The following is a 27,400-nucleotide window of genomic DNA, read 5'->3' on the forward strand; positions in this document are numbered from 1 at the left end:
CCCCCGAACCACTACCAGTCTACTCCACATCTATTGAAAGCCCTGTCGAGAACCAGTCCATCTCCATCTTATCTAGGATTTTTTTTTTTCATTGCATCTGAAAATGACTTCGTTCATCACATTCACTTCACGAGCTGTGGCGCAGATCAGCCTCCCGCAATGCTCAGCTGTGGAGGATTTAAAAATGTTCGATATATAGGTTGCTGTCCCATTTTATACAGTAGTTATTCGTTTAAAAAAATCGAACTATATTGTTAGTTCTAATTATATTGTTAACACAAGTTCATTTAGGCTATTTAACATGCACTGTGACATTGTATCCTTTTTTATTCATAAACTCCTTGAAATTTTAAAGTTAGTTTAATAGTATTTAAATTCAAGTTTAAAAATAGGTTTTAACTGCTTAAATTATTTCTTTATGAATTAATAATATGTGTTTATTCTTTAAGAAAATAAGGGAGAAAATAAGGGACGATCCAAATAATTATTTTGCATCACCTATTTATGTAGGCTACAATTATTCAAAAATAAAGAAAGAAATAAAGAAATGTCATAAAAAAATACCATCGGCCTGAGTAAATATGAATTTTATAGAATTGTGTAAATTATAGAATCGTGACTTTAAAGCATTGGTTCCCAACCTGGGGTCCGCGCCTGGGGGGGCGCGGGAGCGGATATGCTTTGAGGTGAATAAAGATGCATAAAATGTTCTACTAATAATATTATATAAAAATATTTTTTAGTTTTTAAAAAATCATATGCTAATAATGCCACTTTCAATTACAATTTCTTTATTTCAAATGTAGGCCCGTTGCGCGTGGCAAGCACGCTCATAATGTAAGAGATGCTGGCGCAACCACAACAGTGCCCAACATCAAATGGCAAACATAATCCTTGTGTGGTTGACGGACCGTTTATCAGTTTGGACCAGTGCAGCGCGAGCCGATCGTGATCATGCGATGCTGTTACTACACAGCGCTAATAAGAGATCCAGTAAAGAAAGCATTTGAATTTGCCACAGAAGTAATAACATCGCTGTGAGATCTAGAGAGAAACATTCACATTTCTCCATTATTAATGGATCAAACAGCGCATTGGAAACCAGGAAGAAACATTGTGTCGTGAATGAACTATCCAGTGTCCAGATCTGCAACATTCACCATGGATTTACTGTAGTAACACTAACTGCAAGCATGAAAGTTTGTCAGGAATAGTAGGCTATAATGCCTTCAAGTAACATTACGTCGGTTTTATTTTGACATTATGAATACAATTGCTGAATATATATGGGGGGGGGGGGGTCACGGATTGTTAAATATGTACATGGGCGGGCCCCAAGGAAAAAGGTTGGGAACCACTGCTTTAAAGGTTAGTGAAAATACTGTGAAATTACAAATTGCATTGGATTTTAGAGCATAACAACTGAAGGTTTATGAAACGTTAGCCAATAAAGCATTTTTTTAAACAATGGAACTTAAAGTTGTGAACTAAAATATCATTTCAACCATACAGCATGTGATTAAATAAAATGCATACTTTTCATAACGTTTCATTATTCATAAAATGCATAATGTTTCTGGTGTTTGGATTTGTACTTCAATATGATGAGCTCCAAGTTTAAGAATAGCCCTAGACTAGTTTCTCTCTCTCTCTCTCTCTCTCTCTCTCTCTCTATTTAACTCTCTCTCTTTAACAGCATTAGCTCGATGAAATACGTCTTCCTTCAGTTAGAATGAATGTTTTCCTGCCTTGCTAAATGTTGGTCTCATGGTCAATAAATTGTATTCGCCTCAATCTGATTTAGTAAATTCAAACCGCAGACGGTGAAGCTGCTTCAGTTAGCGGAGTCCCGTGCGCTGTGAGGCAGGAACAGAGGATTCCGCTTGGTTTTAAAGCCTTCCACAAACACCCACGATCACAAATAACAATGATTTTCATAAAATAATTATTAATTGATAATTTGTTATTATCATTATGGTCTTGTGAAAATAATAGTATGGGCTGCGAGAAAATAATGAATACAAAGAGTAGTGCTGCTGAGTGCAGGCATGTTTCAGCCCAGTAACACACCATTCCTCAGAGCCAAACCACAGACCGAATTATGTACAGCTCGAGGGGGTTGGGTTTTTGGGGGTAGTTATGTATGGCTTGTAGGGGTCGAGATAAAGGTGTGAATCTCTTGCTCTTTCATTTGGCCAATGTCTTATGAGGCTTTCACTTGCTGAACTCTTTTATATAGGACTGTTGTTTTGGTTATAGACTAAAAAATGGTCTGCCCCCACGTAAGATTTTTCTAGTTCTAGTTGTTCATTTGTTATATTCAACTAATCAGAGGTTTATATTAAATTTACATAATCAAGTCTTAATATATTCCGCGCTCAGGCACATACATTAAGTTTGCCACAAAGCACATGCAGAAGTAGCCTAATAATTGTAAAAAATTAGACATTTTAATTATTTATTAATAAACATATGTTTTCTTGTCGGCTGCCAGATGAAATTCACAGTGCTGGCTCTCTCCGACGAGAGAAATGCAACATTCACAGATTGTTGAATGTTGAATATTAATGCTCCATGTGCATTAATAATTTTTGCACAAAAAAAGTGAAAGTGACATGACATTCAGCCAAGTATGGTGACCCATACTCAGAATTCGTGCTCTGCTTTTAACCCATCCAAAGCGCACACACACACACAGAGCAGTGATAACACACTGTGAACACACACCCAGAGCAGTGGGCAGCCATTTATGCTACGGCACCCAGGCAGCAGTTGGGGGTTCAGTGTCTTGCTCAAGGGGCACCTAAGTCGTGGTATTGCAGGTGGAGAGAGAACTGTACATGCACTCCCCCCACCCACAATTCCTGCCAGCCCGAGGCTCAAACTCACAACCTTTCGATTGGGAGTCTGACTCTCTAACCATTAGGCCACGACTTCCCTAAAACAAACACTTAAATATGAATATTAATATGAATATTAGAACAATGTAAATTATTTTTTACATGCAATTATCCAAAATAAAACCAAACAAGATTTGCAATGAAGATAAAACAAATAAGAAGAAATGCTGCACATCTACCATCAGTGCAGTGCAAATCTTGCACATATTTTACACACCTGCATTTAAATGCAGCTGCATTTTTTTAAATTAAATTATATGAAAGCAAGTAGGGCTGTGTGATAAATAGATTTTATCGATTAACTCGAATTTGTAATTTACATCGGTTTGTTTGAATGATTGCGGTTTTCTTTTTAACATCCACCGATGCACCACTCAGGCTCCCGTTGTTCCGAGTGGCTCAATCCTCCCCACGTATCTGACAAAGACGTGCTTCCGAGCAGAGCGTTGTGATTCTGACTGGAGCGAGGAGAGGATATTAAGAGTCTGAGAGTCGTGGTTTTCACTCGCTCCAAGAGCCTCCATCACGAGTACAATTCATGCCAACAGCCCGTAATATAACTGCATATTCAGCAAGAATTCATGTTAAACATATTTAGCTATGGCATGATCAGAAGGTTATAATGACTGCAAGAGTCGAGCAGGATGTTAAAGGCTAAGGAGTTTTGTCTGTTTCTTTTACTGATTATTTTCGGGTTTAAGCATGATTTAAACAGATAAAGCACATTCACATGCAATCGCTTTTGCAATAATGCATTCAAACAAATGTAATCTTACAGTGCTACTACATTATCAGTATGCTATCTGATTTTGAAATCTTGAAGAAATTCATCGATCTGTTTAAATAAAATAACTGACAAAAATGTACTGTTATTTTCCTCACAAACAAAATTCGCACAGCAGAAAGCAGATTTAATGCGTGCAATGTTATTAGTTTGGCATGTGATAGGGAAAAAAAGTTAACACACAATAAGCCACTTTGAAACTCTCCTGTTATTTTTTTTATACGCTACGTTATGAACATAACATTTCAAACATACTGAAATACTTTATCCATGGAGTGAAGGCGGCGGTGTTTCTGGTATCAGTGAGCTCGGATCGGAGTGAATATTAAATGCTCTGAGCGTGGAGGGGAAGTTGTTACTGATTCACTCTCACAGACTCTGTTGCCGAGTGAGAGAGATGTTTCACCCGACTAAATAAAGATGACCACAGAAGCACAAGCACAGCATATACGCCAAAAATCAACCTGCAGCAATGCTCGATGCTCTGCTCACCAAGCCTTACTTTTGTAGGTCGCATGACAGTAAATAATACGATGATATGATCATGCAGTCAATACAGATATTTAATAAAACATTAAAAACAGACAGGGCTGTATTAAAAAACGCACGCCAAGTCTACACCAGTCACGAGTGGCGTGATCCGACAAAAGACAGTGACTGCTCTATTTACAAATAAGTTATATAAGAAAAAAAAAACTTTGAAAAATTTCTTTGTCATTTAAATATTGATTTTAAAATTAATTTAAATCATAAATCAGATTTCTTTTAGGCCATATGCTATGGCCCAGCACTAAAAGCAAGTAAAGGCGGCTCCCTTTAAAATCACTTATGTTGCCAGTTAATGAAAGCTCTTTTTTACATCGTGTGCATTTTGTTGATTATAATGAGAGAACTTGAGTTTAATCGTGAGGAAGGTTTATTAATCCGTCCATTCTTTAGAGTTTCAAAGATTTAGCTAAATTGTGCAGGTTTCATTTATTCGATTCTTGTTTTAGGCTAATTAGGCATAAATAATGTAAACAAAATTATACAGTGCTTCACGTTTAAACATGCAACAATTTCTTAATCAGTTTACAGACAAATGTCTTTTTCCCAAGAAGTTATCTGTCAAAATAAAGGACAGGTAACGAATAACAGAAATGCATGTTGTTTTATTAAAGGAATTTTAAAATATAAATTAAACTATAGGCATAATATATGAAAATATTGACAGTGCATGCATGTAGCCTAACCCCCTAAAATAGGCTACCACTTTTAATGCTCCGATGCAAATTAAACCACAATTTCTTTTGAATAATATAACACCTAATTCATTTAATATAAATAATACTGCACACATTTTAAATGTATCATATCTAAAATATGGTTTAATACCATGTAGCTTAGAGAAAATATAAGCACAGGCTCAGGCACAGGCTTGACCTTTATCCAGCTTGAATTCGTTCTAAGAAATGCACATAACTTCATAAGTACCAAACTTTCATCTGTGAATATTACATATTAAATATTTTAAATATTTTAACTATAGTATTTTTCTTTCATTTTCCGTGACTGAAGCCGTCAAATGTAACACATCAGTGAGGCAAAACTGATGTCTATTTGTGAAAATGTGCTTTGATGCGCTTGTTTGATAACTTGGGGTTAAAGCGCCATTCTGCGGTCAAAAGCTGCAAATGCACTTTACACCGCCGCAGCAGCGGTACCCGCGGCGGTAAAAGAGACGTTTTCAATGTCTACCAACTGTATAGTAACTATTTAAAAATGCAGCGTTAAGAAGTTTTACGGCAGCGATATCAAACGTTCATTGCCACTCGTTGGTTTCGTCAGAGATTGCGACATGCCGTGTTTCTGGTGATGCGTGTTTTGAATGAGAAACACGCGCCTTGAGGGAGTGGATCGGGATAGTATTTTCTGCATTTAACAACTTAAATTATGCCCTGCTCCTCACACTACTATTATATTCTGCCAGAGAGGATTGCAACTGCAATGCATCATCATTTGGACTACTGTGGTACTGCTCTTTGTCACATCTGTAATAAATTAATATGATTAAGTTACATGTCTATCTGTTACGTTTCTCTTATAGACTGTATACTTTATACATTCACTCTTTATTGGTTGATTTGTTCTTTATAAAAATAAATAGAAAAACCAGTGCAATACGTTTTTTATTGCAGTTACGTGATGTGTGGGTTTTAAGTCTGATTTTCTATTCAGTTTTATGTACTTTATTGGCATAGATTGTGTGTACATTAAAGCATGTCACAAAATGAATAATTGTGATCATAGTAATATACAAGGTAATAATATGAAATATTAAAATTCCAAGACAGCAATATAGTGTTGGCCCAGATCTGGCACGCGTGAAATCCATTCTGGCCGGATCTGGGCCGACACTGCTTGCTGTCTGGGTTGGGTCTGGGCTATATAAGGCTCAGGTGTGGCTCAGATTTGGGGATTCTGGTTTACTTAAGGCTGAGAATTGGCACCAATAATAAAACCTGTTTTGGCCCGGTTCAGGGCCAGCTAAGGCAATTAACTGGCTGAGATTCGGGCCGGTTATGGCCCATGTGTGGCCCGAGTCTTTAATCCAGTTCTAGGCCACTTCTGGGCCATCTTTCTTTGCAGTACTTGGGCCGAGGGAAAAGTCATTGTGTGGCCCGGATCTGGGCCAGAAGACATCTGCTATGTGGGTGGATGCAGAAATTCAAAGATTTAAAAAAAGAGTGTATATATGGAGAAACATGACAGGGAAGTGTGTGGAAACAAAATTGGGATGATTGGAGAATTTTATAAGAGAAGAAAAAATTGTTGTGTTTTAAATGATTTAATGTGGAAGCTGCCAGGTAGTAAAGGAAAATTTTTAAATTATCTATATAAAGGAAAGATGTGTAATGTAGAGATGTTTATTGAAGAAATTCTGCATTTTCTATTGATTCTGTTTAATATATTGCATTTTATTGATTGAAATTTCTTAATAAAAAAAAGGCTATGCCTGATCTCGTCTGATCAAAAAAAAAAAGGCTATGCCCGATCTTGGAAGCTAAGCAGGTTTGGGCCTGGTTAGTATTTCGATGGAAGACTGCCTGGGAATACCAGGTGCTGTAAGCTTTTGGGTTTTCTTCTCTACTTTTATGATGCACTGGAGATTAGAATGGCTGATCTTTAAATAGCCCTCTCTTTGCAGGTGCCCTCGCTTACGGCCATACCAACCTGAGGTCGCTAGGGGAGCTAGTGAGAAACAGGAAGTGTGTTGGCTATAGGGAGGAGAGAAAGGCTCACCCAAACTTTTGTGTTGTTTTTTGCATTGTTTTTGTTCAAGATTTTTAATTGTTTTAGTTTTGTGTTGTTTTTTTAAATGGACGGATTAATGGCTACAGACATTGGTTCAGCAAGAGAAACAAGGCAGCTAACGGAAAATGGACTGGATAAAAGACAACAAGAAAAGTAATACCCAGGAAGGAGACTCAAACGGATCTATGCAAAGGAAGCAATGGTAGTGATTGATTTGACGGAGGTACAAGATGGGAGAGCAGAGGACATTATAGAAGCATTCAAAGACAAGATCGAAGTGACTAGCATACTAGTGGCATACTAGACCAAAAATGATGAAACAATATGAAATTACATTGGAGAAAGAGGAAGATATTGAAGAAACTGGCAGAATGATTGATGATAAAAGGAAAGACTTGTGAAATTAAAAAGTTGAACAATAAGGATTTTGCTGTCTCCTTCATGCATCTGCCTGCTTACCTGGAGGATGATGATATTTTAAAGAAGCTGGAGGGACGAGGGGTAAGTCCTATCTCACAGATCAAAAGGAGATTCTACCTGGGCACCCGCATTGATGATGGAATGAGATTCCTGAGAGTACAGTTCCCAAAGAGGTGGCTTCTCTGCCCTACAGCACAAGAATGGAAATGGAAGAGAGACCTCAGTATTTCACCCAGCAAGTGAGAACCTGTAGGTTGTATATGAGCCCTGAACACATGATGAAGGACTGTCCGGACTTCAAATGCTTTAAGTGTGTGGAAAGGGGGCACTTCGGGAGGGACTGTAATGTGGTGAGGTGCCCGGACTGCAGGCTCGTGCTGAACAAGTGCGAGTGCTGGTTCAAAGAACAACATCAGGAGGAAGAGCAGGGATGTGGGCAGATGCATGAGGAAAACATTGAAGAGGAGCTTCACAAGAACACGGAAGGAACACAAAGAGAGGATATCGCAAGCACGGACATTGAAGAGGAAAGGGAAAGGACTGGATTAACGCAGTGCAATGAGGAAACGGGGTCACTGATTGAAATAACTGATACTTTACAGACTAAACTGGAAAAGACAGAGGAGCAGGAGTGGGTCAGCGAGGAAGGGAGAATGGACAAAGACAGTGAATGCATCGACGATGGCGGCACTACAGGAATCAATAAAAGAGGAAGAAAAACTGAGGTAACACTAAATTTAGAGAAAGCCAAAGGAAAAGTATTGTTGTGTAATTTTTATCTAAGGAAATATACATACAATCTCTAAATACGTCTTTGTTTCCCACCAGCAAAGGCAACATAAATCATTGTTCTTACCTTTGATGTCTTCTCTGTGGCAGTAGAGTCCAGTTCAGCTCAGTCTTTGCCTCTGTGGAGCTTCGTAATACAGGATCAGGAACAAACTAAAATAATAACTTTACTCATAATAAACTACTCAGAGACTTGTTTAAAAGATTTAAATGCATCACCATTGTACATGGTTTCAGTTTATTTTAAACAATAACTCAGAAGCAAATAATAACAAAAAGTAAAAGTGTAAGTCTTCACCTCGAAATGCGGCAGGGGATGTGTCCAGACCATAACATTATATAGTCTCAAAAACAATATGTCCTTTCTTCTGGATGCCTTTTTTGGTGAAAAACACTAACACATCACTAACAGTCAGGTTGCTATGGATACAGGAAGTATGACATTTCCTTCTTTGTCAACCCCTCTTCAGCACATATACATTAAGTGATTACTGCTTTATTTTCTTCCATTAAAGCAAATTAATCTTTCTCTAAGCTGTTACAAAATCTTAAAACGTAGGCTAAGTAAATAGCTATTGCTAAACTGCACAGTATCCTCCTCCCTATTTTGATCAGATAAAACATATCACAATATAATTTTTTAGAAAGAAGGTCCATTCTGCAACATCGTTGCAAGATGCACTTCCTTGCACAATCATCATCATCATTGTTTTAGCATAAAGCAAGCATATGTGACAGTTTCAACTGGCATACGTGTCAGCTTTAACTGATGAGCAAATTTTTACATCATGCATTTCTTATTACTGCCTTTTAAGGTTTCTGTTTAACAAATTGTATATCTCACTGTTACCTTTTAAGGCTTTTCTGGTTTTGTAACAGAGGTTTGCAATCTCAAGGCCTTGATATAATTTGCGAAAGACTGCAAATCTAAATTAAAATTAACCAATTCAATCATTTCTTTCATCATTCTCATTATCTTCTTGTTCATGTCTTCTTATTTTCGCATAAGTTGAATTATTCTTCTTATCCTAAAAACAATTTCCTGCTGCTCCATCAGTTGATCTTCTTTTCTGTTTTTCTCTATGTTTGTCTTTCTTCTTTTGTCGTTTGACCTTCTTGCTCCAGTCTCCTTGGATGCGTTCAACAAGTAGATCATCAAAATCAATCTTTAATTTACCTGGTTCACTATCACAGTTACCCAGTGAGACACGATTGGGAATATTGTGACTAGGTGAACCCATTTCTAAATTGGGAATCTCCAAAACAGTATTAAAACAAGGATGTGAGGAAAATCAGGACAGTGGGGAAATGGTAAAGGAAGGAGAAGAAATGGACTGAAAATATGGGGATTTTATGGCTTTTATTTTATTTTATGGTGCTGAAAATTGTGATTTTTAATTCTAGTGGATTAATGAATGTTTATAAATTTGAAAAGGTGAAGAAATTGTGTCGAAATGAAGATGTGATTTTATTGCAAGAGACAAACTGGAAAAAGAATGTTATGGAGTATATTAGAAAAAGATGGGTAGGGGAATTACTTGCTAATAATGAAGAGGAAAAAATGGGAGGTGGTTTTGATAAGAAAAGACAGAGGTATAAAGGTATAGAGGTAAAAAAAAACGTCCAAACCAATTTAAGAGTAACAATTTAATTGAGGTTCAACAAACAAAAACAGATGCAATACGGATAAACAAATGATAAAGCTTGGCTTATTGAATATCAGATCCCTTTCTACGAAAACACTTTTTGTAAATAACAATCTAGATGTGCTCTGTTTGACTGAAACCTGGCTAAAACCTGATGATTACAAACCTGATGATAACCAGATTACTGTTATAAACATGAGCTGCGTCCAAAAGGCAAAGAGGGAGGGATTGCTTCAATTTATAACAATGTTTTCAGGATTTCTCATTCTCTTCAGTGTCTTCAAGTAATGGTGCTTCATATAACATTATACAGAGAAACAAATGTTAATGATAAATCCCCTGTGATGTTTGTACTGGCTACTGTATACAGGCCACCAGGGCACCATACATACTTTATTAAAATAGAGTTTGGTGATTTTACATCCGAGTTAGTTCTAGCTTCAGATAAAGTTTTAATAGTCTGTGATTTTATTATCCATGTTGATAATGAAAAAGATGCATTGGGATCAGCATTTATAGACATTCTGAACTCTATTGGGGTTAGACAACACGTTTCAGGACCTACTCATTGTCAAAATCACACTCTAGATTTAATACTGTCACATGGAATTTATGTTGATGGTGTTGAAATTTTGCAGCCAAGTGATGATATGTCAGATCATTATTTAGTTTTGTGCAAACTTCATATAGCCAAAAATGTAAATTCTACTTATTGTTACAAGTATGGTAGAACATCACTCCTACCACAAAAGACATCTTTTCAAGTTATCTTCCTGATGTATCCAAATTCCTTAGCATATCCAAAACCTCAGAACAACTTGATGATGTTACAAAAACTATGGACTCTCTTTTCTAGCACTTTAAATACAGTTGGTCCTTTACGTTTAAGGAAAGGTCTGACACCATGGTATAATGAGCATACTCGCACCCTAAAGAGAGCATCCCGGAAAATGGAGCGCAGCTGCAGGAAAACATGACTAGAGGTATTTCGTATTGCTTGGCGGGAAAGAAACCTATCCTACAGAAAAGCATTAAAAACTGCTAGATCAGATGACTTTTCTTCTCTTTTAGAAGAAAACAAACATAACCCCAGGTATTTATTCAATACAGTGGCTAAATTAACGAAAAATAAAGCCTCAAGTGTTGAAATTTCCCAACCTCACAGCAGTAATGACTTAAAAACTACTTTACTTCTAAAATCGATACTATTAGAGATAAAATTGTAACCATTCAGCCATCAGCTACAGTATCGCAACAGACAGTGCACTATAGACCTCGAGGAACAGTTCCACTCATTCTCTACTATAGGAGAGGAAGAATTGTATAAACTTGTTAAATCATCTAAACCAACAACATGTGTGTTAGACCCTATACCATCTAAGCTCCTAAAAGAGGTACTTCCAGAAGTCATAGATCGTCTTCTTACTATTATTAATTCCTCATTGTCATTAGGATATGTTCCCAAAACCTTCAAACTGGCTGTTATTAAGCCTCTCATCAAAAAACCACAACTTGAGCCCAAAGAACTAGTTAATTATAGACCAATCTCAAATCTCCCTTTTCTGTCCAAGATACTAGAAAAGGTGGTATCCTCACAATTATATTCCTTCTTAGAGAAAAATGGTATATGTGAGGATTTCCAGTCAGGATTTAGACCATATCATAGTACTGAGACTGCTCTCCTTAGAGTTACAAATGATCTGATCGTGGTTGTATCTCTCTTTTAGTTTTATTGGATCTTAGTGCTGCATTTGACACAATTGACCACAACATTCTTTTGCATAGCCTTTGTTGGCATTAATGGAAGTGCATTAGCATGGTTTAAATCATACTTATATGACCGCCATCAGTTCGTAGCAGTGAATGAAGATGTATCATATCGATCACAAGTGCAGTATAGAGTACCTCAAGGCTCAGTACTAGGGCCGCTACTCTTCACGCTTTATATGTTACCCTTGGGAGATATCATTATGAAACATGGTGTTAGCTTTCACTGTTATGCTGATGATACTCAGCTCTATATTTCTTCGCGGCCCTGTGAAACACACCAAACACTGTCTAAGACTTGATGGTTGCTCTGTCAATTCTTAATCATCAGTTAGGAACGTCTCGGTTACGTACGTAACCCTCATTCCCTGATGGAGGGAACGGAGACGTTTTGTCGAACGATATATGGGGTCTCACTTGGGAGGCCAATCATCTCTGAATTTAAGAGAAAACGCCAATGAAAATTGGCTAGTGGATTGACATACCTGAGCCACTCCCCGAGCCTACGGGTATAAATAGGGTGACAGGTGCATCCACTCATTAGCTTTTACGCTGAGGAGCCGAGAACGTGTCCCGGCAACAGCGACCGTTTCAAGGTTGTGGCATGGGGACATAACGTACGTAACCAAGACGTTCCCTATCTGTCGGTCACTACGAGTTATGTCGAACGACATATGGGGTCCTATGGAAAACACCACAACCTGAACACCGTCACAACCCTGTGGCGCTGCAATTGTCGACAAGCCCTGGGTGCCACAAAAGCTATGCTTAAGGTCGTAACCTTCCCAAAGCCCCAGCGCAAATTCACTGACCTTGGTACCGAAGGGGCCAAAGGGTGAGTACATCGCTGCTGGAGAAGGCCACGCTGCTGTTCCGCCCACATAAAGTTAATGGACAATGTGAGAGAAGGCCGTCCCGAGCACAAGGCACTCTTCACTTACCAAAAATGCTTGGAGGTCCCCGACCCTCTTGATGGAGGTGAGCGCGACCAAGAGCGGTGTCTTGAGAGACAGGAACTTAAGCTCGACTGAATCCAGTGGCTCAAAGGGACTCAAAAGCCACATACACTTTCAAGGTGGAGGGTGACAGCCTACGCTCCAACCTTTCTTGCAGGAAAGAAAGCACGACTCTGACCGAGCATCTCCGGGGGTCTTCTCAGGGAGAAGAACACCAATTCGTGAACAGACTCCACTTCAGAGCATAGGCCTGCCTCGTAGAGGGGGCTCTAGCCTGAGTGATAGTGTCCACCACCGCCGGTGGCAGATCACTTAGGTCTACCGCGTCCCGTCCAGAAGCCACACGTGGAGATTCCAAAGATCCGGACGCGGGTGCCAAATGGTGCCCAGCCCCTGAGAGAGGAGGTCCCTCCTCAGGGGGATGCGCCAGGGAGGGGCTGTCACGAGGAGCATGAGTTCCGAAAACAAGGGCCGGGTGGGCCAGTAAGGCGCAACCAACAGGACCTGTTCCTCGTCCTCCCTGACCTTGCACAGTGTCTGTGCGAGCAGGTTCACTGGGGGAAACGCATACTTGCGTAAAGCCCGAGGCCAGCTGTAGGCCATTGCATCTTTGCACAGGGGGGCCTGGGACAGGGAAAAGTACTGGCAGTGGGAGGACTCCAGATCAGCTGGACCGTCTGGGGATGGAGTCGCCATTCCCCGGGGAAAGTGAGCTGTCGTGAGAGTGCATCGGCTGCACGATTGAGCTCCCCTGGGATGTGGATAGCGCGCAGCGATTTGAGCCGTGTCTGTCTCCAGAGGAGGAGATGGCGGGCGAGTTGAGACATGCGACATGATCGTAGACCGCCCTGTCGGTTGATGTACAAAACAGCCGCAGTGTTGTCCGTGCGGACCAACACGTGCTTGTCCAGCAACAGCGGACGAAACCGTCGTAAAGCTAGATGCACTGCCAGCAACTCCAGACAGTTGATGTGCCAAAGCAGTTGGGGTCCTGTCCAGGACCCTGAAGCTGCCTGCCCGTTGCAAGTTGCGCCCCAGCCCGAGTTGGAGGCATCTGTTGTGACAACAACGTGCTGGGACACTTGTTCAGGCAGTTCAGCACTGACTGGGCACGCTCGCTGGTGAGCTGTGCCGTCATACTCACCGAGTCTAACTCCATACCGAGATAAGAGATTCTCTGCACAGGGGAGAGCTTGCTCTTCTCTCGGGTTGACCTGAAGCCCCAACTGACTGAGGTGCCGGAGCACCAAGTACCAAGTAAGGGCGGTACCACCCTCGTGCATCGATTTCAGCGCCTTGGCTTGATGTACCTGCAGGATAGCCATGGCATGCAGGGCTGAGGCAGCTTGGCCCGCAGCACTATAAGCCTTGGCAGCCAGAGCGGCCGACAGCTTACAGGCCTTGGACGGGAGACGCGGACGATTCCTTCAAGTGGCGGCGTTTTGTGGGCACAGGTGCACCGCAACCGCTCTCTCCACCTGGGGAATGTCCACGTACCCCCTGGCTGCCCCGCCATCGAGGGTGGTGAAGATGGAAGAGGGACACGAGCGGTTTCTGGCCGTGAAAGGGGCCGTCCACGACTTCGTCACCTCTTCATGCACCTACGGGAAGAAAGGAACCGGGGCAGAACGAGGTTGTGAGCCGCGCTCCGCACCGAGAAACCAATCATCCAGCCGCGAGGGCTCGGGGCTGGGTGGTGTAGTCACCTCCAGCCCGATACTCACGGCTGCCCGGGCAAGCATGGCCGACAACTCCAAGTCAGATTTGGCAGCAGCGACAACACCCGAGGGGGGCAGCCCCACCGAATCCTCATCCTCAGAGGTCGATAACCCATCCCCCGATGCAGCAATCGACATCTGATCCTCGGACGGCGCACCGAAAGACACGCTGGGGCTGCTGTAAGACAGCCCAGCAGAATCAATCGGCAGCCGCACGGGACACGCGCTGCGGGAGGAGCGAGAGGTCTGTGGGGCGTGGCCCGGCGGAGAAGCTCTCACTGTAACCCTCAGATCTCCCAGAGCGCCAGCCGGAGAATCGCTGTCACAGGGACACCGCTGTACCGCGCCGTCACAGCGACCAGGAACAGCTTCTCAAAACAAAGATGAATTGGCTTTGTAGTGACTGCTCTCATCAACTACTCGGCTCCGAAGCAAAAATCTAATGAGTGGATGCACCTGTCGCCCTATTTATACCCGTAGGCTCGGGGAGTGGCTCAGGTATGTTAATCCACTAGCCAATTTTCATTGGCGTTTTCTCTTAAATTCAGAGATGATTGGCCTCCCAAGTGAGACCCCATATGTCGTTCGACATAACTCGTAGTGACCGACAGATAGGGAACCTAGGTGTGCTATTTGATCGCAATCTTTCCTTAGAAAGCCACGTTTCTAGCATTTGTAAAACAGCATTTTTCCATCTCAAAAATATATCTAAATTACGGCCTATGCTCTCAATGTCAAAGGCAGAAATGTTAATCCATGCATTTATGACCTCAAGGTTAGATTATTGTAATGCTTTATTGGGTGGTTGTTCTGCACGCTTAGTTAAAATCACCAACTATTAAAACTTTATCTGCAGCCAGAACTAACTCAGATGTAAAATCAAACCAAACTCTTTAATAAAGTCTGTATGGTGCCCTGGTGGCCTGTATACAATAGCCAGTACAAACATAACAGGGGATTTATCATTAACATTTGTTTCTCTGGATAATGTTATATGAAGCACCATTACTTCAAACGAGTTATACTTGAAGCCTGCCCTCTGAGAAATCCTGAAAACGTTGTTATAAATTGAAGCAACACCTCCACCTTTGCCTTTTAGACGGGGCTCATGTTTATAACAGTAATCTTGGGGGGTGGACTCATTTAAAATAATGTAATCATCAGGTTTTAGCCAGGTTTCTGTCAAACAGAGTACATCTATATTATGATCAGTGATCATATTATTTACAAAAAGTGTTTTCGTAGAAAGGGTTCTGATATTCAATAAGCCAAGCTTTATCATTTGTTTATCCATATTGCTTCTGTTTTTTATTTGTTGAACCTCAATTAAATTGTTAATCTTAACTTGGTTTGGACGTTTTTTGTTTTTTCTAGTTCGGGGAACAGACACAGTCTCTATAGTGTGATATCTAGGTGAAAAAGTCTCTATGTGCTGAGAATTAACTGACCTCTGTGATGGGAGGCAGCTAGCAGACGGTCGGTTTAGCCAGTCTGTCTGCTTCCTGACCTGGGCCCCAGTTAGTCAAGTATAAACAATAAGACTATTTGCCATATTTCTAGAGAGAAGAGTGGCGCCACCCCAGGAGGGATGAAGACCATCTCTTTTAAACAGGTCAGGTCTGCCCCAAAAGCTCGTCCAATTGTCTATGAAACCTATTATGCTTAGTAAACAAACTACAGCTAGTCCAAAATGCAGCAGCAAGAGTTCTTACTAGAACCAGGAAGTATGACCATATTAGCCCGGTCCTGTCAACACTGCACTGGCTCCCTATCAAACATCGTATAGATTTTAAAATATTGCTTATTACTTATAAAGCCCTGAATGGTTTAGCACCTCAGTATTTGAATGAGCTCCTTCTACATTATAATCCTATACGTTCACAAAACTCAGGCAATTTGATAACACCTAGAATATCAAAATCAACTGCGGGCGGCAGATCCTTTTCCTCTTTGGCGCCTAAACTCTGGAATAACCTACCTTACATTGTTCGGGAGGCAGACAAACTCTTGCAATTTAAATCTAGATTAAAGACCCATCTCTTTAACCTGGCTTACAAATAACATACTAATATGCTTTTAATATCCAAATCGGGTTTTTTTTCTAGGCTACATTAATTAGGTAAACCGGAACCGGGAACACTTCCCATAACACCCAATGTACTTGCTACATCATTAGAAGAATAGCATCTACGCTAATATTAGTCTGTTTCTCTTTTATTCCGAGGTCACCGTAGCCACCAGATCCAGTCTGTATCCAGATCAGAGGGTCACTGCAGTCACCCGGATCCAGTATGTATCCAGACCAGATGGTGGATCAGCACCTAGAAAGGACCTCTACATCCCTGAAAGACAGCGGAGACCAGGACAACTAGAGCCCCAGATAAAGATCCCCTGTAAAGACCTTGTCTCAGATGACCACCAGGACAAAACCAGAGGAAACAGATGATTCTTCTGCACAATCTGACTTTGCTGCAGCCTGGAATTGAACTACTGGTTTTGTATGGTCAGAGGAGAACTGGCCCCCCAACTGAGCCTGGTTTCTCCCAAGGTTTTTTTCGCCATTCTGTCACCGATGGAATTTCGGTTCCTTGGCGCTGTCGCCTCTGGCTTGCTTAGTTGGGGTCACTTCATCCACAGCGATATCGTTGACTTGATTGCAAATAAATGCACAGACACTATTTAAACTGAACAGAGATGACATCACTGAATTCAATGATGAACTGCCTTTAACTATCATTTTGCATTATTGATACACTGTTTTCCTAATGAATGTTGTTCAGTTGCTTTGAAGCAATGTATTTTGTTTAAAGTGCTATATAAATAAATGTGACTTGACTTGTTTTTAGAGATGCTGTTTTTAAGAAACTGGATACGAATACTGGATATGGATGTTCAGTGATGTAAAAGAAGAGAATATATGGGGGAACATGAATGGGAAAATTGTACAGACGAAACTGGAGAATATGGAGTATTTTATCAGGAACAAAGCAGTGTTCACAGATGTGATTTTAAACAAAATTGGGATGGATGAATCTGCCACATGTAAAGTATGCCAAGATGCAGTTGAAGGGTTTTTTCACTTGTTTTTATATTGTGATGAGCTGAAAGATTTTAATGAGAGATGTAAAAACATGATTTTAATTTTGAGAGGAGAGGGATTTGGGAAATTCAAGTGGGAAAAGGTGTTAATATTGGGAATTAATGAGAATTGTAAAAACAAGAAGATCATTAACTTGTGATGTTGATGAAAAGTCGGTGTGGGAAAGAAGAGTGGCGGTGAAAAAGGAAAATGTTTTAATTGATGCCAGGAAAATGTTTAGGAGAAAAGTTGAGAAATATGTTGAATGTTTCAACATTTAAATTGGAATTTAAATTGGAGGGAACAATGGATTTTTTTTATAATGTTTTTGCTCAGGAGGTCTTGAAGGTTTTAAATGACCTGGGGATGGAATTGTAATTTTTAAAAGATTAAACAATGTAATGACTGCTTTTTAAATTATTATTTGTAAGATGTCTGACAGCTCAAAATTTTAGAAGTTTTTATGTTAAAGAAAGCATCTTATGTATCTTTGTATGTTAATAACTGATATGTATGTTTGAATTGATTAATTTCTTCAAAAAAAATAAAAAAGGCTATGCCAGATCTCGCCTGATTTTGGAAGCTAAGCAGGTTTGGGCCTGGTTAGTACTTGGATAAAAAAAAAAAAGGCAATGTCCGATCTCGTCTGATCTCGGAAGCTAAGCAGGTTTGGGCCTGGTTAGTACTTGGATGGGAGACCGCCTGGGAATGCCAGGTGCTGTAAGCTTTAGGGCTGTCTTCTCTACTTTTATAATGCACTGGCGATGATAAAATGGCTGATCTTTAAATAGCCCTCTCTTTGCAGCAGACCTCGCTTACAGACATACCAACATGGCTATGCCTGATCTTGTCTGATCTTGGAAGCTAAGCAGGTTGAGGCCTGGTTAGTACTAGGATGGGAGACTGCCTGGGAATACTAAATGCGGAAAGCTTTTGGGTTTTCTTCGCTACTTTTATATTGCACTGGCAATTAGAATGGCTTATCTTTAAATAGCCCTCTCTTTGCAACAGCCCTTGCTTATGGCTATACCAACCTGGCTATGCCTGATCTCAGAAGTGAAGCAGGTTTGGGCCTGGTTAGTACTTGGATGGGAGACCAACTGGGAATGCCAGGTGCTATAAGCTTTTGGGTTTTCTTCCATACTTATATAATGCACTGGCGATTAGAGTGGGTGATATTTAAATAGCCCTCTCTTCGCAGCAGCCCTCGCTTACGGCCATACCAACCTGAGCGCGCTAGAGAGCTACAGGAAGTGTTGGCTGCAGTTGGGAGAGGAAGGCTCTCCTCCATTTTGTTTTTTTCTTTTTGTGTGTTTGTAAGCTATTTTGGACTTTAATCTTAGTTTTTTGTGTGTTTTGTCAGTTTTAAACCACCTAACAGCAGCTTTTTGCTGGCTGGATTGTGGTTACACATTTTGGACGGACATGGACGAATCTACGGCAATGAGTTCAGCAATAGACGACAGATCACGGCATGGCAATGATAACTGAATGAATAAACGACAACGAGATGGCAGTGGATTGGATAAGGTAACAAGGAAGGAGAGAATTTACTTGAAAGAAGCAACAGTAACAGTGGATTTAGGAGATGTGAAAGATGCGCGGGCAATGGACATTATCAAGGTAGTTACGGAGTGGATTGGAGTCGGGAAGATTTTAGCGGTGAGACCAAAGCAAGCGAGGGGAATACGAGGTGATACTGGAATGTGAGGAGGATACAGAGGTTTTAACAGATGGATTAATGATTAATGGTTTTAACTGCAAAGTGAAGAAACTACAAAACAGAGACATTTATTCATTTAGCAGACGCTTTTATCCGAAGTGACAGATGAGGACAGTGGAAGCAATCAAAAACAACAAAAAGAGCAATGATATATAAGTGCTATAACAAGTCTCAGTTAGGTTAACACAGTACACCAGCATTGAGGATGAGACGAGATATGTAAAGGCGCGGTTCCCTAAGGAGGTGGCCTCCCTCCCTTACAGCACAAAAATAGAAACTGCAGAGGGTCCACAATACTTTTGTGTGATGCACAGCCATCAGGTGAAGACTTGTCGGATGTGGATGAGCCCAGACCATGTGGTGAAGGACTGCCCGGAGTTCAAGTCAAGTCAAGTCACCTTTATTTATATAGCACTTTAAACAAAATACATTGCTTCAAAGCAACTGAACAACATTCATTAGGAAAACAGTGTGTCAATAATGGAAAATGACAAAGGCAGTTCATCATTGAATTCAGTGATGTCATCTCTGTTCAGTTTAAATAGTGTCTGTGCATTTATTTGCAATCAAGTCAATGATATCTATGTAGATGAAGTGACCCCAACTAAGCAAGCCAGAGGCGACAGCAGCAAGGAAACGAAAATCCATCGGTGACAGAATGGAGAAAAAAACCTTGGGAGAAACCAGGCTCAGTTGGGGGGCCAGTTCTCTTCTGACCAGACGAAACCAGTAGTTCAATTCCAGGCTGCAGCAAAGTCAGATTGTGCAGAAGAATCATCTGTTTTCTGTGGTCTTGTCCTGGTGGTCATCTGAGACAAGTTGTTTACAGGGGATCTGTACCTGGGGCTCTAGTTGTCCTGGTCTCCGCTGTCTTTCAGTGATGTAAAGGTCCTTTCTAGGTGTTGATCCACCATCTGGTCTGGATACGTACTGGGTCCGGGTGACTGAAGTGACCCTCTGATCTGGATACAGACTGGATCTGGTGGCTACGGTTACCTCAGAATAAGAGAGAAACAGACTAATATTAGTGTAGATGCCATTCTTCTAATGATGTAGCAAGTACATCGGGTGTTATGGGAAGTGTTCCCGGTTCCGGTTTACCTAATTAATGCAGCCTAAAAATCCTTTAAAGGATTTGGATAATAAAAGCATATTAGTATGTTATGTGTATGCCAGGTTAAAGAGATGGGTCTTTAATCTAGATTTAAACTGCAAGAGTGTGTCTGCCTCCCGAACAATGTTAGGTAGGTTATTCCAGAGTTTAGGCGCCAAATAGGAAAAGGATCTGCCACCCGCAGTTGATTTTGATATTCTAGGTATTATCAAATTGCCTGAGTTTTGAGAACGTAGCGGACGTAGAGGATTATAATGTAAAAGGAGCTCATTCAAATACTGAGGTGCTAAACCATTCAGGGCTTTATAAGTAATAAGCAATATTTTAAAATCTATACGATGCTTGATAGGGAGCCAGTGCAGTGTTGACAGGACCGGGCTAATATGGTCATACTTTCTGCTGCATTTTGGACTAGCTGTAGTTTGTTTACTAAGCGTGCAGAACAACCACCCAATAAAGCATTACAATAATCTAACCTTGAGGTCATAAATGCATGGATTAACATTTCTGCATTTGACATTGAGAGCATAGAACGTAATTTAGATATATTTTTGAGATGGAAAAATGCAGTTTTACAAATGCTAGAAACGTGGCTTTCTAAGGAAAGATTGCGATCAAATAGCACACCCAGGTTCCTAACTGATGACGAAGAATTGACAGAGCAACCATCAAGTCTTAGACAGTGTTCTAGGTTATTACAAGCAGAGTTTTTAGGTCCTATAATTAACACCTCTGTTTTTTTTCAGAGTTTAGCAGTAAGAAATTACTCGTCATCCAGTTTTTTATATCGACTATGCAATCCATTAGTTTTTCAAATTGGTGTGTTTCACCGGGCTGCGAAGAAAAATAGAGCTGAGTATCATCAGCATAACAGTGAAAGCTAACACCATGTTTCCTGATGATATCTCCCAAGAGAGATACACCCACGATCAGATGATAAGAGCAGATCATTTGTAACTCTAAGGAGAGCAGTCTCAGTACTATGATACGGTCTAAATCCTGACTGGAAGTCCTCAAATATACCATTTTTCTCTAAGAAGGAATATAATTGTGAGGATACCACCTTTTCTAGTATCTTGGACAGAAAGGGGAGATTCGAGATTGGTCTATAATTAACTAGTTCTTTGGGGTCAAGTTGTGGTTTTTTGATGAGAGGCTTAATAACAGCCAGTTTGAAGGTTTTGGGGACATATCCTAATGACAATGAGGAATTAATAATAGTCAGAAGAGGATCTATGACTTCTGGAAGCACCTCTTTTAGGAGCTTAGATGGTATAGGGTCTAACATACATGTTGTTGGTTTAGATGATTTAACAAATCCTCACATATACCGTTTTTCTCTAAGAAGGAATATAATTGTGAGGATACCACCTTTTCTAGTATCTTGGACAGAAAAGGGAGATTCGAGATCTACAATTAACTAGTTCTTTGGGGTCAAGTTGTGTTTTTTTTATGAGAGGCTTAATAACAGCCAGTTTTAAGGTTTTGGGGACATATCCTAATGACAATGAGGAATTAATAATAGTCAGAAGAGGAACTATGACTTCTGGAAGCACCTCTTTTAGGAGCTTAGATAATATAGGGTCTAACATACATGTTGTTGGTTTAGATGATTTAATAAGTTTATACAATCCTCTCCTATAGTAGAGAATGAGTGGAACTGTTCTATAGTGCACTGTCTGATGCGATACTGTAGCTGACGGCTGAATGGTTGCAATTTTATCTATAATATTAATCGATTTTAGAAATAAAGTAGTTCATAAAGTCATTACTGCTGTGATGTTGGGAAATGTCAACACTTGTTGAGGCTTTATTTTTTTCGTTAATTTAGCCACTGTATTGAATAAATACCTGGGGTTATGTTTGTTTTCTTCTAAAAGATAAGAAAAGTAATCGGATCTAGCAGTTTTTAATGCTTTTCTGTAGGATAGGTTACTTTCCCGCAAAGCAATACGAAATACCTCTAGTTTTGTTTTCCTCCAGCAGCGCTCCATTTTTAGGGCTGCTCTCTTTAGGGTGTGAGTATGCTCATTATACCATGGTTTCATACTGGTTTCCTTAACCTTCCTTAAGCGTAAAGGAGCAACTGTATTTAAAATGCTAGAAATGTGCTATGAATGCTAGGAGAGAGGCCACTTCGCGAGAAACTGCAACGCCGTGACATGCCTGGATTGCAATTTGGTTTTAAATAAGTGTGAGTGTTGGATGCAGGGTGAGGAGGAGGAGCAACAGCAGGTGGGCGGGCAGGTGCATGAATGAGACAACGAGCAGCGAGGCGATGGAGAAAGTATGAGATGAAGGACTGGAACCAAATAAGAATACAGAACAACAGAAAGAGTGTACCGAACAGATCATACAAACACAACAGGGGGGAATTTGGACACAGATGGATTTGACTGACAGCTTCCAAAATGCTTTGGATACTGTGGAACTAGATGATAAAAGGAATAAAGTATTGAGTGATGCATAACAGGAGGAAATTTTATGGACACCGATGGACGTGACGGACAGTGTACAAAAGGAGATGGACGCTGTGAAACTTAATTATGAGAGTAATGAGAATCTTTCTGCTACAAAAGAGTGTTAACAAGGAAAAGAAAATGAGATGCAGGGGAAATCATCAAAAGAAGATCTGTAAAGGTAATACCCAATTAGGTACTGCAAGAAAAAGAGTGCTTAAAGAAGATGGTATTGTGTGTACAAATAAGTATGAGTTGCTAAAGGGTTTGGAGGAGATGGACTGAGTTTATGGGTTTCATGCATGTTTTTATATGTTTTATGCTTTTAAGAATTGTTACTTTTAATGCTAGAGGGCTTCCAAACATAGGAAAATTTGAAAAAGTGAAAGAAATGTGTAAAGGAGAGGATGTGATATTATTACAAGAAACTAACTGGAGGGAAGAGTACATGACTGAAATAAGGAAAAGATGGAGCGGAGAGATTTTTTATAACAATGGTGATGGGAGGCTGGGAAGAGGAGTTGCGATTTTAACAAAAGAAAACAGTGGAGTATCATGTAAAACAATGTATAATGACATAGATGGGAAATGTATTGCGGTTGAAATTGAGTATGAGGAGAAAAAAGTTATTGTAGTTAATATTCATGCACCGACTGTAGAGAATGAAAAGAAGGAATATTTTAATGTATTAAGAGATTTTTTTAAAAAGCATAAAGAAGTTATTATGATGGGTGATTTTAATACCGTTTTCAGTCAATTAGAAATGGGGGAATGGTTTTTAAAAATGATAAAGGAAGAAAAGAACTGAAATTGTTAATGGAAGAAAATATTATAATTGATGTATGGAGAGAAAGAAATGAAAAAAGAAAGAATATTCAAGGAGGCAATTAGTAGGGAATTTTATGTGTAAAACAAGGATTGATTTTATTTTATGTACAAGGAACATTGAAGGATTTATCAGTAACATTAAATATGAAGAATCAAGCTTAAGTGTCCATAAACCACTTTTTGTCCAGGTAGACTGGAGTTCAGTGAAAAGAGGGCCGGGGGTATCGGTTTTAAATACAGCGGTTTTGAAAAATGAGGAGTATGTGTTAAGTATTAAAGAAAGTATTGAAAAAGAAAAGGAGAATGAAATGTACTGTGAAGATAAAATTATATGGTAAAAATTAAAATTTTTAATATTTAGTTAAAAAAATTCACAATAAAGTACTGCAAATTAATACAGATAAGTAAGAGGAAGAAGAAAAATTGGAAAAGGAATTAAATGAGAATGGGAAGATATACAAAAAAAAAATAATTGGAGGGAATATTGAAAGAAATGGAAGAGGAAAAATATGAAGTTGCAAGACTAAGAAGTAAAGCTAAATATACTGTGGAGGGTGAAAAATGTACAAAATTTTTCTTTGATCTAGAAAAAATAAGAGGGAAAGCTGGAATGATTAAAAAATAAGAGGAAAAATGGTGTAGTGTTGGAAACAAATGAGGAAATATTAAAAGAAATAAAAGCATACTATGAGAACCTGTTTAGTACTGAGGGGTTAAGTGAAGAGGAGAAACTGGAGTTACTAAAGCAAATAAAAGCAACAGTAGAAGTAGACAAAAAAGAGTGTGATGAAGAGATAAGAGAAGAAGAGATAAAAAGAGGAATAAGTGAATTAAACAAAAAAGAAAAGTCCAGGTATAGATGGTTTGGGGAGTGAATTTTCTTTAGTTTTTAAAGATTCTTTAAATAGCACTTTAAAAGAAGTATATATAGATGTTTTTAAGAAAGGAGAATTAAATCAAAGAATGGGAATGGGTTTAATTAAATTGATATACAAGAGAAAAGGAGAGAAGACAGATTTAAGGAACTACAGACCGATTACAATGCTGAATAGTGATTTAAAGATTTTATCTAAAATTTTAGCCAACAGATTGAAGGAAGTCATGCCAAGTATAATTAAAACTAACCAAGTGTACGGAGTGAAAGGAAGAGACATAGCAGATACAACTATTAGTATAAAAGATATGATAAGATACATGCATGAAAGGAACAAAGATGGATTTATTATAAGTTTAGATTTCGAGAAGGCTTTTGACAGGGTGGAGCATGTTTTTTTTTATTTGATGTTTTAAAGCGTTTTGGTTTTGGAGATAATTTTATGAAATGGATTAAGATCTTATACAAAGGTGCAATAACAAACATTAAATGTAATGGGTTTTTAACGTAGTGTTTTAAAATAACAAGATCAATAAGACAAGGATGTCCGTTTTCAGCTCTTTTATACTCTTTAGTTGCGGAACCTTTGGGATTGGCTATAAAACATGAAGAGGGGATAAAAGGGATAGGCATCGAAGAAGGGGAAAGTAACATTTTTCAATATGCGGATGACACAACGTTATTGTTAAAAGATCTGAAAAGTGTGGACAAAGCAATGCAAATCGTACAAAAGTATTGCAGGACATCAGGAGCCAAAGTAAATGAGGACAAAACTGTATATATGACATTTGGAAGGACACCGGTTTTAAAAGAACATTTTACCTTAAAGGAAACTAAAGAAATAAAGATTTTAGGTGTTTTATTGGGGAGGGATGAAAAGGAAGCAGAAGAAACTATGTGGGAGGAAGCTTTAAGAGGGATTGAAAGAAGATTGAATTTTTGGAGAATGAGAACATTAACATTGAAAGGGAAGGTTTCAGTTCTTAATGTTTTAATGTTTTCTAAATTGTGGTATATTTTATATGTGTCATCTATGCCGTTGTGGGTAGAAAAAAGGCTAAAAAAATGTTTTTTAGATTTTTTATGGGAAGGGAAGCCACCAAGAACAGCGCACAACACTTTAATAGGAGCAGAGGAGAAGGGAGGACTGGGTTTAATGGATGTGGAACAAAGAAAGAACAGCTTGAGAGTGAAATTAATAAAAAAGTACTTGGATGAAGAAAACGAAGTTGTATAGAAGAGAACAATGGGACCTTTTTAAGTAAGTGTAATAATTTTAATTTGGGGGACAACATTTTACGGAAATGTAGACGGAAAGTAAGGACTCTATGAAAACAAACAGAAACAGACCGGTTAATATAGGCAGGGTAATGACTATCAAGTGAAGGCACCCAGGTGCAAATAACATTAGTGCAATTACTGTGATGAAGGGACAAGGCTTTGTGGGAATTGTAGTGCCTGCGGTGAGGTGCCTATGGGGAAGTGAGACCACTAGTGGAGACCCAGGGAAACAGAGACCAGACACCGTGACATTACCCCCTCCTCCACAGAGCAGCTACCAGATGCTCCACCTGAACACAAGAACAGACCAAGGAACACAAAGACCAGGAGGGAGGTAGAGCGGCGGAGGACCAGGGGGAGGGATGGAGGGCCAGGTAATATAGGGAAACAGAGACAAGAAGTGCAAAAAACAAAAACTCGGAGACCAGGAGGGAGGTGGACCGGCGGAGGAACAGGGGGAGGGACGGAGGCCAGGTCCATAGAGGGAAACAGAGAGAGAGAAAAAAACTAAAACAAAACAACAACAAAACGCAAGTCCAGGAGAGAACAGAAAGTTCAGTGGTCCAGGGCCGAACCGACAGGGCAGGAATCCAGGGTGGAGCAAGGTGGAATTGGAGCCATGCAGTTGAGACAGAAGCCCACCAGGGTGGTGCAGAAGACCACCACAACCGTGTGGTCGAGACAGAAGCCCACCCGGGCGGCGCAAAAGACCACCACATCCGAGCGGTCGAGACAGAAGCCCACCAGGGCGGCGCAGAAGACCACCACATCCATGCGGTCGAGACAGAAGACCACCAGGGCGGCGCAGAAGACCAAAACATCTATGCGGTCGAGACAGAAGCCCACATGGGCGGAGCAGAAGACCACCACATCCATGCAGTCGAGACAAAAGCCCACCAGGGCGGCACAGAAGACCACCACAAAAGTGCTGTCGAGACAGAAGCCCACCAGGGCGGCGCCGAAAACCACCACATCCATGGGGTCGAGACAGATGCCCACCAGGGCGGCGCAGAAGACCACCACAGCCGTGCGGTCGAGACAGAAGCCCAGCCGGGTGGCGCAGAAGACCACCACAGCCGTGCGGTCGAGACAGGAGCCCACCAGGGCGGCGCTGGTTAGGCAAGTCTGAAACAGAGAACATGAACAAGTTAAGGGTGGCCTCCATGGCCACGACAGGATTAGTTGAGCACTCAGAGAGTTCGGCTGAGACGTAACGAGGCTCTAGAAGTTCCGCAGAGACGAGGAGAGGCTCTGGTAGTTCAGCTGAGACGTGAAGAGGCTCTGATAGTTCAGCAGAGACATGGAGAGGCTCTGGTAGTTCAGCAGAGACGTGGAGAGGCTCTGGTAGTTCGGCAGAGATGTGGAGAGGCTCTGGTAGTTCGGCAGAGACGTGGAGAGGCTCTGGTAGTTCAGCAGAGACGTGGAGAGGCTCTGGTAGTTCGGCAGAGATGTGGAGAGGCTCTGGTAGTTCGGCAGAGACGTGGAGAGGTTCTGGTAGTTCGGCAGAGATGTGGAGAGGCTCTGGTAGTTCGGCAGAGATGAGGAGAGGCTCTGGTAGTTCAGCTGAGACGTGAAGAGGCTCTGATAGTTCAGCAGAGACATGGAGAGGCTCTGGTAGTTCAGCAGAGACGTGGAGAGGCTCTGGTAGTTCGGCAGAGATGTGGAGAGGCTCTGGTAGTTCGGCAGAGACGTGGAGAGGCTCTGGTAGTTCAGCAGAGACGTGGAGAGGCTCTGGTAGTTCGGCAGAGATGTGGAGAGGCTCTGGTAG

The 27,400-nt window shown here is 40.5% G+C and overlaps 1 pseudogene; it reads left to right on the forward strand.

Moving 5' to 3' along the window:
• The first annotated feature begins 18,369 nt into the window (after nucleotides 1–18,369).
• Nucleotides 18,370–18,478, forward strand: LOC132105253 (5S ribosomal RNA; annotated as a pseudogene).
• Nucleotides 18,479–27,400: the final 8,922 nt, after the last annotated feature.

The sequence above is a fragment of the Carassius carassius genome, chromosome 25 (genome assembly GCF_963082965.1).
Source record: "Carassius carassius chromosome 25, fCarCar2.1, whole genome shotgun sequence".
In the NCBI taxonomy this organism is placed as follows: domain Eukaryota; kingdom Metazoa; phylum Chordata; class Actinopteri; order Cypriniformes; family Cyprinidae; genus Carassius; species Carassius carassius.